We start from the raw sequence: 16,704 nt of genomic DNA on the forward strand, positions 1-16,704 counted from the left end.
ACGCTCATGCAAACCTTGGGTTGGTGTTACTGAGTGCTGAGCACCACCAGAGCACAGGGAGGGATTTGTGGGGAAGCTCAATGCAGTGGGACACTGAAGCTGCACAGAAAAGCCCCCAAAGGCTCTGGGAGGGATGTCCCAGGAGCAGGTACAAGCTGCAGGAGCTGGGGAGGTGCAGTGGAACCTGCAGGAGATGCTGGGCTTGGCTTCTGCGGGTGTTTATAACTTGGGAAATTGCAGTTGCACTGCCAGGAAGGAAACGGGGTGAAGGAGCTGCCTGTGCTATCAGGTTTTATTGTTCCATTGCACTGCCATGGAAATTTGGGGTTTTATTAAAGCCACAACTTGGAGGCCATGAAGCTGTTTGAGAAACTCATCTCTCAAAGAAGGACTCCTCTCTGAAGCTCCCACCTGCACAGAAAAGTGACCCTTGAAGGGGAACATGTGAGTGAAAATGTTCAAATGGTGCAAAACTGCACTTTGTAGGGAATGGGGGTGGGAATGCAAACCCCATCCCTCTGGTCTCTTGTGGAACTCTGTGGAGCCTGGGCTGCTCCAGCACTGGGCTGCTCCAGCACTGGGCCTTTCAGGCTGCAAGAGATGGGAATGAGACTGGAAATGAGACTGGGAATGAGAGTGGCAATGAGAGTGGCAATGAGACTGGGAATGAGAGTGGCAATGAGAGTGGCAATGAGAGCCTTCCCTGGCCAGAGCAATCCCTCTGGCAGCTCCTGATCTGGGATAACTCCCGCTGCAAGCACGGCCACGTTGCCCAGCCCCACCACTCCCAGGGGTGCCTTTGCCTCTCTCCATGGGCACAGGGAGCCTGGCTGGGGCATCCCCTCCCTGCCTGCAGCACGGCCCCACTGCCCCTGCCCAGCAGCCCCCAGCCCAAGGAGCAGCTCTGAGCTGTCCCTGTGGGGCTGGATGCTCCAACCCCCTGAGCCAAAGCTGAACCCCATCCCTTCCCAGTGCCAGAACCCCATCCCTTCCCAATCCCACCCTGCTCAGGGACAACACCCCTTGTTTTCCCTGACCCAAGGAGCAGCTCTGAGCCACCTCCAGTCCCCCAAATGGACCCCATCCCTTCCCAGTCCCAGCCAGTCCAGGGCCAGCATCCCTGGTTTCCCCCAGCCTAGGGAGCAGCTCTGAGCTGTCCCCATGGGCCTGGGTGCTCCAGTTCCTCCAACAAACCCCATCCCTTCCCTATCCCAGCACCCATCCCTTCCCAGCCCCAGCCAGTCCAGGGCCAGCACCCCTGGTTTCCCCCAACCCCTTTTCCTGCTGGCAGCATCCTGCCCTGCCATGGGGAAGGGCTATTCTTAGGGATGTCTATTTTGAGTTGGAATGCTGGAATTAAGATCCTTCCTTCCTTTAAAGAAAATACTCCTGATGATTTTTAAAAGCTTCGCCCCAGCTTGAGGCTCAGCCCTGGCTGCTGAACCAAGCACATTTATTTGTTGGTTTAACATTTACCCGGGGCTGGGATGAGCCCAGCCCCTCCAGGACCACCCAAACACCCTCCAGGGGCCCTGGGAGCCTGGGGTATTCCCTTTAATGTGCCCAGGAGCAGCTTCAGGGGCTTCACTCCTTCCCTCTGTCTTGGCACAGCTCTGAATCAGTTGCAAACAGATTTAGTAAAATATTTTCCATCAAAACCCTTTCTGACAGAAAATGGCTTTTGGACACAATGGAAACTTTTGTGGAGAAGAAAAATGAAAATAAGGCCTGCTCAGCTGATGCTGGAGGCCCTTATTAGAAACAGAAAGTTGTTTTCCTCCTTGAAAGCTTTTGGGGAAGGTGCTGCTGCTGTTTTTATCAAGGTGAACACAAGTTTGTCATGGAATGATCAGAGCAGTTCTCATGGTGTTGCCATGGAATAATCAGAGCAGTTCTCATGGCGGTGTCATGGGATGATCAGAGAAATTCTCATGGCATTTTCATGGAATAATCAGAGTAGTTCTCGTGGTGGTGTCATGTAATGACCAGAGAAGTTCTCATGGCATTTTCATGGAATGACCAGAGCAGTTCTCATGGTGCTCCTGGAGCAGGGATCACAACCAGCCCAGCCCTGGGAGGAGCTCAGGGTGTGAATGGCTCAGGGCAGGGGCGTTTTTCAGCTTCCCTCAGTTATCTCCTGCTCCATCAGACTCCAAGGAATGATTAACACCCCACAGCATCCCGGCTGGGAGCCGCTTCCACTGCCGAGGAAACCCTGCCTCGAAGGGAGACATTGACTCTGACTCTGACTCTGACTCTGCACTGAGGGCTGGGATGCTCGTGCTTGCCAAGGCAGAACATTTCCTGCAGCAGCAGCAGCTCAGGGCCGTGCCAGGGTGTCACTGCACTCTGTGCATGATCCTGTCCCTGCTGAGCTTTCCTGAATGGGCAGGAGTGACCCCATCTAGAAAGACAATAATATGAAAATTCACATTTTACATGACATGAAATTAATTTAATGACAGAACAGAAACATTCTGCTTCTGCTGGAGCTTCTATACTGTCCAAACAAAATATTTCCACTTTTTTTTTTTTTCTGCTGCTGTAAAATGTTGTTGAACTCAGCACATTTCTACTGCATGGCTCAGGTTCAATTAACCTGCTGGTTCATATGGAAAGTTATCCTGAGAATAATTTTTAGTGGCTTTAATATCTGAGATACTCCCATCTACTCATCCCCACAACACCCCCATCCATCTTTTATGTGCTGAGCTAAAATGCTGTGCCACAGGTAAGCAACAATGAGGCTGTGTTTTTCCAACTTCTTATTCCTGAAATTTGCACAAAAAAAGGTTCAGACAAATTCCTTCCCCTTTTGCTTCTCCTCATGATTAAATAAGCCTGGACTTGGGATTTCAGCTGTTGGCACTGGGGTGTTCTGGTGGGGCCTTTATGCAACACTCTGGAAACACCTTTAAAAAAGCCCACAGGTAAATGAGCAGGGAAAAAAACCCTACAGAGATAAAGTAAAAATTGTGAGCTTTCTTCTGACTTGACTGTGCGTCACCTGCCTCCAAACAATTTTCATTAAAACACTTTCTAATGGAATAATAGCCACATTTAACTAGCTCTGATTTTCCTGCAATTAACAATGTTATTCTGAATAGCTGAATCAAACTGTGGCAGTGTCACCCTCCCAGCACACACCACCCATGGGATCAGCGCCCCAAAGCCAGGAGAACTCTCCCAGACAAAACGAGGAGCAGCAATTGCAGTCTTATCTGTTGTTATCAGCCTCGCAAAAGTGATTGAGAGGGATAATTGCAGCCAGAGTCTGGGCACGAGTCCCAGCCCGTCCTGTGTCACCAGGACAGTGTTGCTGGATGGTGACACTCCCTGCGTGGTGACACTCCCTGCATGGTGACACGCCTGGTGCGGTGACATTCTGGGTGTAGTGACACCCTCAGTGCAGTGACAGTGACATTCCCAGTGCAGTGACACCCCCAGTGCAGTGACACCCCTGATGCAGTGACAGTGACATTCCCAGTGCAGTGACACCCCTGTCCCTGTCATCCCCAGCTCTGGTGCTGCAGGGCAGGAGCGCAGGAGATCCTGGAATTCCAGCCTGGTTTGGGTTGGGAGGGACCTCAAAGCCCACCCTCAAAGCCCACTGTGTGCCACCCACGCGGTGACACACCCTGAGCCCATGGCACATCCAGAGCCAGTGCCACACACACAGTCCCTGCAGTGACACACACGGTGGCACACCCAGAGCCAGGGGCACACACGGAACCAGTGGCACACACAGAACCAATCAGTGTCACACACAGAACCAGGGGCACACACGGTGGCACAACCAGACTCCCTCCAGTGTCACACACGCCCCGCTGCCCGTGCTTCCCTCCCCTCGGAAGGAGCCGGAGCATCTCCCGGCTGCAGTTCCACCGGGGCTGTTTATAGCTCCAGGCACACGGAGCTCTGTAACGCGAGAAGGTCGCGCTGAGGCTGCCAGGGCCACAGCAAACGCTGCCACCGAGAGCAGCCGAGCATGGAAACACAGCCCTGCCACCAACCACGGTGACACCGAGCACGGAAACACAGCCCTGCTGCCACCAGGCACGGTGACACTGGGGACACGGTGCCAGCAGCCCTGGGGACACAGAGCCATGGCCCCAGGGAAGGACTGGGGCTCCCACTGATGCCTCCTCTCTGTGCCAGGGAGGGTCAGCCTCATCTCTGTGCCAGGGAGGGTCAGCCCCGTTCATGTGCCAGTGTGTCAGAACTCAGTGCATCCCTCCAGCTGTCCAGAGTTGCCAGTGGGCTCGGAGACCCTGGCAGGCAGCCCAGAACACCTGGGGATTTTATTTTGACCCCTGAAGCAAGATGCCAACCTTGTATGAGGATCTGAAAGTCACAGAAGTTTGAATAGTGTAATAACAAAATAATCACAGGGTGAAAATGTAGATTTTAGGATTTTTGATATGGGGGTTATGAGGACAAGATGGAGGAACTTGGGCATGTCCAGCCTTTATTCTTTTTCTTCTTGGTCTCCATTATCTGCTGTGATGCTGGCACTCTGGGATTGGTTTAGAGCAGAAGTGCACTGTCTAACACAGGTGATAGGTTGTTTCCAATAATAGGTATTGGGAATTAAGTGTAAATATGTTATAGGTAGTTTTTAGTATAAAAGGACAACACCACCTCGGGGGCGGTCAGAGTGCCTGTGGCTGCCCTGCTGAGCAGATCTCGGCTGGGCAGAAAGAAAATTTTATAGATAAGAATTAATAAACCACCTCAAGACCAAAATGTGAAGACTCCAGACTCGTTCTTCAGTTGTGTAGGCTGAAGCAGAGACATCCTGCACATCTTGGGGCAGCAATCATCAACAGCAACCTGAGACCAGTGAGGGTCAGCCCGTTCATGCGCTGCTCACCAGGAGCCCGTGCCCAGGCCTGGTGGGCAGCAGTGCAGGGCAGGCCATGGAGTGGCTGCTCCCGAGTGCCAGGCAGGGCTCGGGGCTGCTCCTTCATTTCCACACCACAAAGCTCTTGGAAGGAGCTCTTGGCTCCGTGGCTCTTTACCTTGGATTGCAGAGAGCATATTTGTGCTTGAGTCAATATCAAACTGATTGTTTGGGCAAGGAAAGAATTCAGACCCCAGATTCTGTTCTCCTCGATGCGAGGAAACTTCGGGGGGAAAAAAGCTTGGAAAAAAGATTTATCCAAGTTGGTTGGAATCTGCAAGAAAACTGTGGAGGCTCAAGAGCAAAACCCAAAGTGAGAAAGGAACTGGATGGATTCTCTGAGCTGTCTGGGAGCAGCTGGGAATGGCAAAGCTGAGGGGCTGCAGCGGGGGCTCCAGGGATGTGTGTGCAGCCCACCTGCTCCTCCCTCCCTTTCCAGAGTGCTCGTTCTCAAATCCTGCCCAAAGTGCAAAGGGAAACAGGAAAAGCAGCGAGGGCTGAGTGGAGCCTGACTGCAGCAGCACCTCCCGCCACCCACGGGCCCTCTGGGATGTGTCTGGAGCCCCAGGGAATCCTGAGCCACCCCCAGCCTCAGTGACCATCAGGACAGCCCTAGTTTGTCCCAAGGGAAAGGAGCAGCTGACACAGCCCCATGTAACCCCTCAGCCAGGTGATGGGAGAAGCTGCACTCGGTGACCCCAGGCTGTCACCAGCCCCAGGAGCACAGGGACAGCCCCACTCAGGGGATGGCGTGGAGTTGGCAGAGGGTCCCAGAGCCCCCAGGAGACCCCCAGAGCTGTGCCAGGGAGGGAGGGATGGGGAGGGGACAGGAGGGGAGGTGGCACACCCGGAATTCAGGCAGTGTGGCCCTTGGGACTGGGGAGCTGTGCTGCTCCAGGGAGGGGGGAGGGAGAGTTTTCCAGGGCAAAAGTGATTATTCATCACCAGAACTATTCTGTCCAAAACGTGGCTGTTTGAAGAAGTGAAGCCTCTCTTCAGCACATCCCTCCTCTGACATAACCCTGGGAAAGGTTTCTCCTCCCTGCAGGAGCTGGGAGCAGGGCAGAGGCTTGCCTGGGAATGTCCCCCCAGGCAGGGCTCACTCTTGGCTCTGCTTCTTCATTGAAAACCTGTACCAGTCCCAGCCCGGGCAGCTGCAGGAAAAGAAGCTGAGGTGAGGTCTGTGCAGGTGGGGAAAGTCTCTTCCTCCAGTCCCTGTCATGGGAGCCCAGGGAGCACAGCACGGCACAGCACAGCACACACAGCACACACAGCACAGCACAGCACACACAGCACAGCACACACAGCACAGCACACACAGCACACACAGCACACACAGCACAGCACACACAGCACACACAGCACACACAGCACAGCACACACAGCACAGCCCAGCACAGCACAACACACACAGCACACACAGCACACACAGCACAGCACACACAGCACACACAGCACAGCACACACAGCACACACAGCACACACAGCACACACAGCACAGCACACACAGCACAGCACACACAGCACACACAGCACACACAGCACACACAGCACACACAGCACAACACACACAGCACACACAGCACACACAGCACAGCCCAGCACAGCACAGCACACACAGCACACACAGCACACACAGCACACACAGCACACACAGCACAGCCCAGCACAGCACAGCACACACAGCACACACAACACACACAGCACAGCACACACAGCACACACAGCACACACAGCACACACAGCACACACAGCACAACACACACAGCACACACAACACACACAGCACACACAGCACACACAGCACACACAGCACACACAGCACAGCACACACAGCACACACAGCACAGCACACACAGCACACACAGCACACACAGCCCAGCACACACAGCACACACAGCACAGCACACACAGCACACACAGCACACACAGCACAGCACAACACACACAGCACACACAACACAGCACACACAGCACACACAGCACAACACACACAGCACACACAGCACAGCACAACACACACAGCACACACAGCACAGCACAGCACACACAGCACAGCACACACAGCACAGCACACACAGCACAACACACACAACACACACAGCACACACAGCACAGCACACACAGCACAGCACAGCACACACAGCACAACACACACAGCACACACAGCACAGCACACACAGCACACACAGCACAGCACACACAGCACACACAGCACACACAGCACAGCACACACAGCACACACAGCACACACAGCACAGCACACACAGCACAGCACACACAGCACAGCACACACAGCACACACAGCACAGCACACACAGCACACACAGCACAGCACACACAGCACAGCACACACAGCACAGCACACACAGCACACACAGCACACACAGCACAGCACACACAGCACAGCACACACAGCACACACAGCACACACAGCACACACAGCCCAGCACACACAGCACACACAGCACACACAGCACAGCACACACAGCACAGCACACACAGCACACACAGCACACACAGCACACACAGCACAGCACACACAGCACAGCACACACAGCACACACAGCACACACAGCACAGCACACACAGCACAACACACACAGCACACACAGCACACACAGCACAGCACACACAGCACACACAGCACAGCACACACAGCACACACAGCACAGCACACACAGCACAACACACACAGCACACACAGCACAGCACACACAGCACACACAGCACACACAGCACAGCACAGCATGGCACAGCACATGGCACAGCTCAGAGCTGTCCCAGGCTGCTCCCAGGCTGCCCCCAGCTCCTGCAGCCCCCCAGGAACACAAACACAACCCTGGGCAGGGCTGGGGTGGGCTGGAGGGATCTGCATGGAAACCAGCCCTGGGATGCCTCTGCTCCCAGAGGAGTCTCTGCGTGGAGCACATCAGCTGGAATGTTTGCCAGCAAACTGAGAGCCTGGAACAACGCCAGGGCAGCCAGGAAAGCCATTTCCACTTTCTGTTTCACCAGAACTGCTCTGCCTCATTTGCAGTGCTGGAAGCAAAGGGCCTGGCCAGAATCTGCAGGGAAGTTCAGTTCTGGGGGAAGTCTCACTCTGCCTCCTTGGAAATGTCACCTCAGTCTGGAGGAGCAGCAGGAGCCTCTGTTCAGTCAGGGCACAGCCAAGGGCACAGCCAGGGCACAGCCTGGGAACACCTGGGCACAGCCAGGGCACAACCAGGTCACAGCCAGGGCACACTTGGGCACAACCAGGGCTCTGCCAGGGCACATCTGGGCACACCTGGGCACAGCCAGGGCAAACCTGGGCACAGCCAGGGCACGACTAGGGCACAACCAGGGCACAGCCAAGGGCACAGCCAGGGCACGACTAGGGCACAGCCAGGGCACACCTGGGCACAGCCTGGGCACAGCCAGGGCACCCGGGCTCCCGCAGCTCCTGCCCCACCCAGAGTTACAGCCCAGCCCGTCATTCCCCACCCCGGGGCTCTGCAGGGAGGAGAGCCCCGCTGGCAGCACTGACTCGTGTGTGCGGAGCCCCACAGCCGCCAGGCAGGGCAGGGCAGGGGCAGAGCATCCCCCAGGGGTGAATCACAGCTCTGGCACCCACCCTGGCACAGAGCAGGGGCAGAGCATCCCCAGGGGTGAATCACAGCTCTGGGGCCAGCTGGCTGCCATCAGCTGCCGCTGCGGAGGACCGGAGCTCCTGGGCTGGACTTTGACATTATTGCAGCCCAGGGAGCCTGGCCAGGTGCCAGAGCCGCCCTGGTTCTGAGCCACTGGGAGCTCCTGCTGCCCTGGTTCTGAGCCATTGGGAGCTCCTGCTGCCCGGGTTCTGCCCCAGGTTTGCAGCTCCCCGAGAGCTCCCGCAGCCCCGGCTCTCGGCTCAGCCACTCCCAGCTCCAGGGATCGATGCTGAGTTAATCGCTGCAGCATCTTCCAGGAAATTTACTGGGGCTGCTGCAGGCACGCGTGGGCGGAGAAAAGGCACAGCAGGGACCTGCGGGCACCAGGGCAGGGCAGGCCGTGGCTGCCATCCCGTGTGGAGCCCCCAAAGCCACGCACAAACTCCTGGAGGAGAAAAAAAGAGTGGGCGGGAGACTGAGGAGGGGATGGTGCCCCTGTGCCCCTGAGTTCAGGTGAGACCTCACCTGCACAGACCCCACCTCACCTGTACAGACCCACCCGCACTGACCCCACCCCACCTGCAGAGAGAGACCCTCACCTGTACTGACCCACCTGTACAGACCCCACCTGCCCAGAGCCCACCTGCACTGACCCCACCTGCAGAGAGAGACCTTCACCTGCACTGACCCCACCTGCACTGACCCCACCCCATCGGCACTGACCCACCTGTACTGACCCACCTGCACAGACCCCACCTGCACAGACCCCACCTGCACTGACCCACCTGCACTGACCCACCTGCACAGACCCCACCTGCACTGACCCCACCTGCACAGACCCCACCTGCACAGACCCCACCTGTACTGACCCACCTGCACTGACCCCACCTGCACTGACCCCACCTGCACAGACCCCACCTGCACAGACCCCACCTGTACAGACCCCACCTGCACTGACCCCACCTGTACTGACCCACCTGTACTGACCCCACCTGCACTGACCCCACCTGCACTGACCCACCTGTACTGACCCCACCTGCACTGACCCCACCTGCACTGACCCACCTGTACAGACCCCACCTGCAGAGCTGCCCCAGCACAGGCCGGAGCTGGAGCTGCTGCAGAGCCCAGGGAAGCTCCAGGATGATGCCAGGGATGAGCAGCTCTGCTGGGAGGAGAGACTGGCACAGCTGGGATTGCCCATCTGGACAGGAGGAGCTTTGGGGTGGGCTTAGTGTGATCTTTCAGGACCTGAAAGGGTCTACAGGAAATGTGGAGAGAGAGAATTGTCAGGGGCTGGGGACAGGACCCAGGGAATGGCTTCAGACTGACCCAGGGCAGGGCTGGATGGGATATTGGGAATGAGGAATTGTCCCTGGCAGGGTGGGCAGGCCCTGACACAGCTGGGGCTGCCCCTGGATCCCTGACAGTGCCCAAGGCCAGGCTGGACACATGGCAGGGGCTGGAATCGATGCTCCCAGAGGAAGAGTCGCTGCTTCTCAGTGCCATTGTTCCTGAACTCGCCCTTTGTGGCTGCTGCCAGTGCAGGGGAGGACCCAAATGCCAGTGCTGAGGCAGCAGGGGCTGTGGAGCGGGCAGGGGGGCAGCAGGCAGGGCTGGAGCCCGAGCAGCGTGGGGAGCTGAGCTGAGGGCTGGCACAGAGCTGGGCACTGTGGGGGCATTGTCCTGCTCCAGCAGCCTGGGAACAGGCCAGGGGTCAGCCCAGGGCTCGGGGAAAAGCGCTTTGGGGAGAGACAGAGAGGTCTGAGCACGCTGTGGAGGCTGCCCCTCAGAGCCAGGCTGTGACCCACTGCTCACCAGGGTTATTCTCCCTGTCTTTAAGGTGCAAGAGTCAAATCCCCCTGGATCCCAGAATAGTGACCCTGCACGGCCTGAGCCCCCTGCAGAGCCTTGCAGCATTATCAGCCTCACCCTTCTGCCCACAGGGCTTTCCCATCACATCCAGCTGAGTTGTGAAGGGAAAAGCCTTGGGAGCTTTGCCCTTCAAAAAAGCTGGGGAGTTTTGCCCCACACGAGTCAGGGTCACCCCTGTGTTAGCTGCTATTCGAGGTGTCCCAAAACCCCAAACCCAGGTTGCCAAGGCAGCCCCAGCCCCACAGGGGCACCAGAGCAGTGCCAGACCCAGGCAGCAGCCCTGGCCAAGGGCAGCAGCACAGCCCCAGTGAGAGAACAGACCCCACAGCTCTCCCAAGGCTCTGCAGAGCCACCCTGACCTTTGGAACCTCCTCACCTGCCTGGGAACAGCTCCCAGGGCTTTGCAGAGCCAGCCCCGACCTTTGGAACCTCCTCACCTGCACCCACACCTGAGCTCCCCTTCCTACTGCAGGGAGAGCAGCACCTGGAGAGCTCCAGCTGGTGAGAGCAGCCCCAGAGCTGCTGGCGAGCAGGATCACCTGAGAGGTGGCTGGGGTGAAACAACACCCTGAGAGAGGCTCCCAGCACCTCAGAACTGTGCTGAAGCCTTTACCCAAATCCCACAGTGAAATGCAGTGACTTGGGCCTTCCACAGCCAGCAAGGAGTGACCTGAGGAGACCTTCCTCACCACCTTCCTCATCATCAGAGACCTTCCTCACCAGCACCCTCATCATCAGAGACCTTCCTCACCACCCTCCACATCATCAGAGACCTTCCTCACCACCCTCCTCATCATCAGAGACCTTCCTCACCAGCACCCTCATCATCAGAGACCTTCCTCACCAGCACCCTCATCATCATCAGAGACCTTCCTCACCAGCACCCTCATCATCAGAGACCTTCCTCACCAGCACCCTCATCATCATCAGAGACCTTCCTCACCAGCACCCTCATCATCATCAGAGACCTTCCTCACCAGCACCCTTATCATGCTCCAGAGACCCAGAAATGCAGGGTCAGACCCCAGGGTGCTGCAACCTGCCCTGGGATGAGCAGGGCACTGTGTGCCAGGTCCCTGTGCAGGTGTTCCTGCCTGCCCTGGGATGAGCAGGGCACTGTGTGCCAGGTCCCTATGGGGTTCCTGCCTGCCCTGGGATGAGCAGGGCACTGTGTGCCAGGTCCCTATAAGATCCCCACCTGCCTGGGCCCAGCAGCAAACCCTGCAGAGGCTCCCCCTCCCTGAGCCAGGGCCCAGAGCTGCCTGCACACACCCCGAGGGTCCAGGGCCATGTGCTGGGCTGCAATTGGAAGCAGATTCACAAAGAGGGCCTGTGTTCAGGCACCGAGCTATAAATATTCATTTTTGAAAAGGCATAACTGGAAAAATGTCTAAATGTCTATTTTTGCCTCCTCTGCTTCACCCACTCAAAACATTGACATCATACCAAGCTCCTACAGGGGCCAAGTCACTGGGAGAGCTGGAGCAGCCCAGCAGCTCCCAGCACGGAGCTGGGACAGGCAGAAAGCACCTTTGTGTGCTGGGGGACGGAGCAGGGCCTGGCGAGGGCAGGAATGGCAGAGTTTAGAGCTCCTGCAGGAATGGCAGCTTCTCCCTGCCCTGTGATGCCACACCAGTGACTCAGCACAGCCCAGCCCGGGCTGGCCCAGCCCTGCCCTGGCTCTGCTGAGGGCCAGGGCTCCTCCAGGCGGCTTCCAGCACCGTGGGTCAGCCCCAGAGCTCAATCCCAGCACCCTGGCTCAACCCCAGCACCGTGGGTCAGCCCCAGAGCCAGACATGAAGGGGTTTTCTCCAGCAGAATCGTGGCAATGTTTGGGCTGAAGGGACCCTTAAAGCTCCAGCCCCTTGTGATGGGCAGGGACTATGTCCCCAATTCCACCCACCCAAAGCTGAGCTCTTCTAGACAGGACCCCCTTAACCCCCTGTCTGTGGGACAATCCCCCCTCAATTCCACCCACCCCAGAGCCCCCAAAGCTGCCTGAGGACAGGACCCCCTTAACCCCTTGTCTGTGGGACAATTCCCCTCAATTCCCCAAAACCCCAAAGCCCCTGAGCTAGGACAGGATCCCCTGTCTGTGGGACAATATCCTCAGTTCCACCCACCCCAAAGCCAGGACCCCCTGTCTGTGGGACAATCCCAATTCCACCTGGCCCAAAGCCCCCCAGGCTGGGACAGGACCCCGTGTCTGTGGGGCCAGGGAGTCTGAGCAGCAGGGACCCCCAGCACGGGCACAGCTTTGGGGAGGGCTGCAGGGATGGCAGAGCAGCAGCAGCAGCTCCATCCCAGCCTGTCCCTCCTGGGAGGGGGAGCTGGGGCTGATCCTGCCCTGGGCTTGGCACAGCCCCTCTTCAGCAGCCCTGGCACCTGTCCTGGCACTGCTGGCAGCAGGGCAGGGATGCTTCAGCCCAGCCCAGCCCCAGGCGGTGCCCCAGCCCCTGCTGCCCCCTGGGTTCTGTGCCCCAATAACCCTCCCTGTCCAGCTGGGCCCCGAGGACACCTCTGGGGTATTTTGGGGGCTCAGCCTGCCTGGAATACAGAGCTCAGCTGTGCGAGGAGCCCCATGGCACCCCCAGAGCCCCCCAGCCCCAGTTCAGGGTTCTGCAATGCAAGGGAATGTTCCAGAGCAGAGCCCCAGAGCACTGCACTGGTGTGCAAGGGCACGAGTGACACAACCACCACGCTGCCATCTGCACCTCTGGGGAGGCCCCTTTTACCCTCAGCGACAGCAGAACAGCCAACATTTCCCATAAAGTGGAGTTACTGAAAAACTCATTTTGGGAACGGCCAAAGCCAGCAAGTCTGGGGTTTGTTGGGGATTTGGGTTTTTCTCTCTTTTGCCTTCATTGTGGGTTTTCCCCCTTTGTTCCCACAAGTGCTTTCCAGAACACTTGGTTCCGCCTGTTTCCATTTTACTCTGATTTGTCCTGGAGAAGCAAAGCTTCAGCCTCCACTAAGGACATAATGCATTTCCAACTGTTTTTTAATGATAAAATCACTCCCTGCCTGGGATCCTGCAGAGCCCTGGCTGTTCCTGCAGGCAGCTGCACTGCCAGAACATTGCCACGGTGGCTGCAGGACTCCTGAGCTGCAGGGATGATCCAGCTGCACACAACTGACCCTCTGCACACAACTGACCCTGCTGCAGGGAAAACAAGACCAAAATCTGCTCCTGGGAGGAAGAGGAGAGCAAGGAGCAGCCCATGGCACCTGCATCACCCTGGAGCTGGCCAGGACAGCGCTTCCCACCTGCAGGGAACTGTCGCAGGTGTCCTGGGACCCCTTCCCACAGAGATGTCCTGGACACTTTCCCCCAGAGCCCAGCATGTGTGCAAACCCTTCCACACGCCCAAGAAAAACGGGAATGTTCTCTCAGCCACCTCAGCTGCCGTTCCTGGCTCTCCAGGGATGATCCCAACCTCTTCCTCCACCGTTTCCTGCCACAGAAGTGCCTGTGAATAGCTCTGGCCATCCACCTGAGGCTGAGGAGGAGCAGTGTGGGAATGGTTTAACACCACTAAAGCAGACCTTGGAAAAGGCTCTGTGCAGTCAGGCCAGGGCAGGAGGGGGGCTGTTTGCCTTCCCCCATCCCTCAGCAAGCACAAACTGCTGCCAGCTGCTCCAGCAGCCTCTGCACGGGCAGGGAGGGCTGGCAGCACCCTAGGGGCAATGAGGAATTGGGGAATTTGGGGAGTTGAGAAAATACAGAAATGGGAATTGGGGAATTTGGGAAATGGGGGCCTTCCTGCTCCCTTGGAATGGGGCATGGAGCAGCCAAACCCAGAGCCCTGGCCAGGGGCTCCATCCCATCACCTGGCACACCTTGGGGCTCAGTGGTGCCTCAGCCCCAGCCCTGTCCCCAGGGGTGACAGTGACCCTGTCACAGGCAGACACAGCCCCTGGGCCCCCTGGCTCTGTCCTAGCCCTTAGCAGGGAGGCAGCATTTGGCCACGTCCCTTTCCATGATCCCCCAGACAAAGCCCCAGGGAAGGGTTGGAAAGGGAGCTCCATTTATTTATTTACGTATTTATTTGCTTTTATTTGTCCCCAGCTCCATGGCTCGTGACCAGCCCTGAGGGCCTCTCCTGAGCACGGGGCTCGTGACATGCTGCAGGCACAGTGAGAGGAACCCGGCTCAAAATAGGACAAGGAACAAATTTATTTATCCAGCCCAGAAAGTGGTAGTTTCTCTCTCTCTTTTTTCTTTTTTTTTTTTTTGCCACATTTTCTCATTCTTCACATTCTTTCCCTGCAGAAACCAAACACCCTTTCCCAAAGCCCTCAGCAGCCAAGTGGCACCGGTCCCACAGCAGCCAAACTCCCAGGAGCTGCACAGCAGGAACCACACACTGGATGCAGCAGAAAATACTCAGGACTCTCAGAGAAGTTGTTTATAACTCCAGCAGAGTTTTCCAGGACAAACGACTTCCTCAAGCAAATTTAATTTTGATAGCAAGAAAAGGGCCATTTTTTTCCCCACCACCACAAGTTAAATATTTTATTTCAAATGCAGAGCTGTGGTTTGCTCCAGACCTGTGAGCAGAGATCAGGATGCAAATTTAATTTCAACACCAAAAAAGGGTCATTTTTTTTTTCCCACCATCGCAAGTTAAATATTTTATTTCAAATGCAGAGCTGTGGTTTGCTCCAGGCAGGAGCAGAGACCAGGATGCATTTCCACCCCCTTCTGCTTCCATTCCAATCAACCTTTTAGGAAAAGACTCCAAAAGCTCAGTGCTGCTTGCAGGGAGGTTTAATGAGTCTGGAGAGTGCTCAGGAGCAGTCATAAACTCAGGAGCATCTTCCTCCTCTCCTCGGCCTCAGGGTCACTCCCTGTGGCTGGGGCAGGCAGGGCTGCTCGGGGGCAGGATGCTCCGGGGAGGTTTTCTGGCAAAAATGATCCTGTGGAGGTTTCCTGGCAGAGATGATCGTGTGGCGGTTTTCTGGCAAAGAGGATCATGTGGCGGTTTTCTGGCAAAGATGATCATGTGTTGGTTTCTGGCAGAGATGGTCATGGGGAGGTTTTCTCGCAAAGATGGTCATGGGGAGGTTTTCTGGCAAAGAGGGCGATGTGGAGGTTTTCTGTCAGAGATGATCATTTGGAGATTTCCTGGCAAGGATGGCCATGTGGCGGTTTTCTGGCAAAGATGATCATTTGGAGAGTTCCTGGCAAAGAGGATCCTGTGCAGATTTCCTGGCAAAGATGATCATGTGGCGGTTTTGGTTTTCTGGCAAGGATGATCATGGGAGGTTTCCTGGCAAAGCTGATCCTGTGGGGGTTTTCTGGCAAAGAGGATCATGTGCAGGTTTTCTAGATAAATGATCATGGGAGGTTTTCTGTCAGAGATATCATGTGTTGGTTTTCTGGCGAAGAGGATCATGTGGCGGTTTTCTGGCAAGGATGGTCATGTGTTGGTTTTCTGGCAAGGATGATCATTGGAGGTTTCCTGGCAAAGCTGATCCTGTGTTAGTTTTCTGGCAAGGATGACCATGGGAGGTGTCCTGGCAAAGCTGATCCTGTGTTAGTTTTCTGGCAAGGATGACCATGGGAGGTGTCCTGGCAAAGCTGATCCTGTGCAGGTCTCCTGGCGAAGATGATCGTGTGGCAGAGCGCGGGCGGTGCCGGGGCGCGCCGGTGCCGGGGCGGTGCCGGGGGACGCTTCAGGGCCGGAGCAGGGCCGGGAGCAGGGCCGGGAGCGGGTCTGGGCTCGGAGCGGGGCCGGTACCAGTGCGGGGCCGGGTGCGGGTGCAGCTCCGGGGCAGCCCGGCCCGGCCCGTCCTGCTGCCGCAGCCACCGCACCAGCGGGCCCGTGTGGGTCACGTAGGCGGGCCCGGGCGGCTCCCGGGGGATCAGAGCGCTGGGCAGCCCCACGTTGGGCGAGGGCAGCACATCCTCTGCGGGAAGAACCCAAAAACACCGCCTGAGAGCACTGCCCGGCGCTGCCCGCCCCGGCAGGGGCACCCAGGAGCCCTTGGTGGCACCAGGGACCTGCAGGGGTGGCTTTGCTGTGGCCAAGGGACAGCACCGAGGGACAGCTACATGGAGAGCCAAATGATCCATGGAAGAAAGGGCTGCTGGGCATCAGAGATGTCCCAGCTCCACGTGAGGAGGCTGGCTGGGCTCACACATCCAGGACAGCAGGACAGGCTGCTGTGCTATTTAGTCCTGGATAAACACTGCCACTCACGGACATTCCCGAAGTTTCCAGAGGGCCTCAGGCTCAGCTGCAGAGCCCAACTGCCACAGCATCACCTCACAGGGCAATAAAGGGGTTG

This window comes from Ammospiza caudacuta, chromosome 19 (genome assembly GCF_027887145.1).
Source record: "Ammospiza caudacuta isolate bAmmCau1 chromosome 19, bAmmCau1.pri, whole genome shotgun sequence".
In the NCBI taxonomy this organism is placed as follows: Eukaryota; Metazoa; Chordata; class Aves; order Passeriformes; family Passerellidae; genus Ammospiza; species Ammospiza caudacuta.